Source organism: Tupaia chinensis, unplaced genomic scaffold (genome assembly GCF_000334495.1).
Source record: "Tupaia chinensis unplaced genomic scaffold, TupChi_1.0 Scaffold144346_1, whole genome shotgun sequence".
Taxonomy (NCBI): domain Eukaryota; kingdom Metazoa; phylum Chordata; class Mammalia; order Scandentia; family Tupaiidae; genus Tupaia; species Tupaia belangeri.
Window position 1 is genome coordinate 4,019,439 of NW_006204205.1, and position 3,122 is coordinate 4,022,560.

General features: G+C 54.0%; 1 protein-coding gene across 1 annotated transcript in view; it reads left to right on the forward strand.

Moving 5' to 3' along the window:
- The first annotated feature begins 2,730 nt into the window (after positions 1 to 2,730).
- Positions 2,731 to 3,122, forward strand: part of IRF1 (interferon regulatory factor 1) — a 9,693-nt gene continuing 9,301 nt past the window's right edge. The window contains exon 1 of the mRNA XM_006166881.3: positions 2,731 to 2,981. The gene's annotated coding sequence lies outside the window, so the exon portion shown is untranslated. The remainder of the gene's footprint in view (positions 2,982 to 3,122) is intronic.

The following is a 3,122-nucleotide window of genomic DNA, read 5'->3' on the forward strand; positions in this document are numbered from 1 at the left end:
CCAGAAAGACAGGAGCAGGTGGAAGAAGCAAAGGCATGAGGGAAAGAAGACAAAATGTGTTTAGAGAATAGAAATGCAGTGAAAGGTTCCTGTTAATACGTTTCGCTTGAGTAACATTTTATCATTTAAAAAAGAATTTTGATAGTTTATTTAATTTCATCTTTCCAACAATTAGAGATGGGCAGAGATTCTATTTTATTGATGAGGAAACTGGTGAGGCCCGGAGAGGGATAGTAACTTGCCTAAGATCGGACAGTAAGTGGCTAAAGCATAACAAGAGTTTAGGGCAGATGTTCTGCTTGGCATCACAGGGAATGTGTGTGACATCTTAGAATGGGATTCATCAAAAGCAGTTATAATAAAAACTTGGGGTACTTAAATAGTGTTTAGCTTTCTTTATGTGGTCAGGAGTTTAGCAACCCTAGTCAATGGTAAGCAAATTCGTATCGTATTCAAAACACAAACAAAAATCCCTAAAGTTAAAAGTGAAAAATAAAAAAGTCAAAGAACTCCGCTAAGACGTAAATGACAGTTTCATAAATCCTAGCTAGGTGAATCCTAACTGGGGAATTTCTCCTAAGCCAGGGAGACGGGCACACAGATGGATGTGCACAAGATTTAGCTAACAGTGTTATTTGTATGATGAAAAAATGGAAATAACCTAAATGTCCTACACTAGGGGATTCATTGGGTAAATTTTCATTTATCCTACGAGAGAACAGTATGTATCCATTACAAAGGATGCTGCAGAAGTCCATGTCACGACACAGAAAGATGCTCGCTGTGCATCCATATATACGCTGGTTATTGTCTGTGAATTAAAATAAAGTTTTTGTTTTAAAGCACTTTTCGCAAACTCCTGATGCCTCTACGAGGTCACTGTGGTCAATTCCTCAGGCCACAAAAGTTGCAAACTTCCTCTCTCTAATCTCATTCTGAATTTTCCAGTGCCTGTGTCAGGTTCTCAGGGGCACGGGAGGAGCATCAGTGTGCTGCACAGATAACAGGTTTCGTGACTCAGGATCACTTGTTTCCTGCTCTTCTTGCTCAGAAGGTCTTGGTCCCTTTAGCAGGTTCTCACTCCATTTGTTACTCAAAGTACCCCAACTCCATCTCCCCATTCCAGGGACTCCTTGCCTTCCCTTTTGCTTAATACCTCCAGCTAGGCTCCCTCCCCTAAGTTCTTGCCTCTCCCAGCTCCTGACCTACCGGTCTCTGGAACACAGCTCTGACCCATTCCTTCTGGTCTCCTGGGAACCAGGCTTGGCGTCAGTCACAGTGCTCAGATTCTGGTGTGCCAGAACTGGATTAACCCATCTCCTCCCTCTGCAGGAGGGAAGGCAGCCAAGTGAGGAGTGACGGACAGGTGGATAGCATCAGTGCCTTTACCCATAGCTGCACTGTTATGTCCGGACGCTGTCCTGGAGGGAGTGCTGGGGTGAGGAGTGACAAACCTGGAAAAGCAACTTACTCTGGATCAGCATGTTTGTGGGGTGAAGGAAAGAGCCTGGGAGGCCAGAGTTCTGAATGGACAAAGAACTCCCAGCCAAGTCTCTAGGAGCACAGGAAAGCTGGGTCTATTTGTAGCACTGTGCTGTGTTGGTGTCCTTACCAAGTGGCCAGGGACCTGTGCTGGTATCCCTTTGGCTAGACCCATGACCTTGGCCAGCCCTGAGTAACTCTTCCAAGATGCCCAGATCCTTTCCGGGCCAAGCCCTGGAGCCCAGAGAGGGCACCCATACTATCATTGAGAAGCTCCTTTCCAAGGGCCACATGAGGCCGTGCAGGTGACCTGAGGCAGATAACCTCCAAGCAACTCCATCGCCAAACCCACTTACAATCCTGGCTTTTCCTTCCTTTCCCTATGGCTGGCCAGGGACAGTCCCGGGAATGCAGACTGAAAGGGGGTGGAGGGACTTGGCGCCCCGTCACACAGGGACACCGACCATCACTCACTCAGCAGAGGCTGGTGCTTTACACACAATCTCTCTCCATCCCTGCATCTCGGCAAGGTAGGGCTGTTGTTATTTTGGAGCTGAGGAAATTGAGTCCTCAGTCCCCTGTTGGCAGTACAAGCAGTGGCTAGTTTGGGATTGTCACTTGTTCTGTAGTTCCATACAGCGTGCCAGACAAGGGCAGATTTTCGGTCTCCATAACTTCCCCAGGGCAGGTGAGTGCCCTGGAAGGGAGGGAAATCAAGACGGGGTCAATGTGAGGGTCAAAACTCTCCCCTCTTGATACCCCATTACGGAGCTTGAGAAGTCAGGCTGGTTTTCGGAGATTCCGCCTCAGTGTCCCCTTTGAAGACAGTGGCAGGTGTCCAGGTGACACCTGCGCTCTGTCCTCTCCTGCGCTCCGGAGATAGACAGCCCTCTCCCCCGCGAGGAGAGTAAGGGACGGCCACAGGGATAGCAGGCTGGAAGAACGTGGGATCAGGGGGAGTGACTGCCAGCAGGGACGTCCGCCTTTCCGGGGCAGCCTTTCCCCGGGGCGAGCCGGGTGGGGGTGGAGTGGGAGCGCGCGGGGCGGGCCCGCGGTCGCCTGGGGCGGCGGCGCCGGGCCGGAGGGGGTGGGGAGGAGCAGCCGCCCTGTACTTCCCCTTCGCCGCTAGCTCTACAACAGCCTGATTTCCCCGAAATGATGAGGCGGCTCCGGCCAATGGACGCCCGCGCGGCTCCCTGGAGGCGGGGCCGGCCGGGGTTGGGGGAATCCCGCTAAGTGTTTAGATTTCTCCGCCGCGCCGCTGCCGGGGCAGAGCGCGCCACTCCTTCGCAGAGGCAGGACGTGCTCCCGAGCCGGGCCCGGCCGAGGCCAGCCAGAGTCGTGCCAAGGCAAGGCCAGCGGTGCCCAGCGGTCCCGAGGCCCGGGCACACTCTGCCTTCTCCCTGCTTTCACCAGAATCGCGCTCCGCGCGCCGGCACAGCAGCCCCCGCCTCGCCGGGACCCTCGGGCGCCGCCGCGGGATCGCTCCAGCTGCAGAGGTGAGCCCGCCTTCACGCAGGGAGACTGTCGGCTCGGAACAAAAGATCAGCCGGGCACCAGGAAGTGGGGGCCGAAAACCCTCGCCCGGAGAGTCGCGGGCGCGCAGCGCTGCCTGGGCCCCAGCGCCGGCTCCGGAGGGC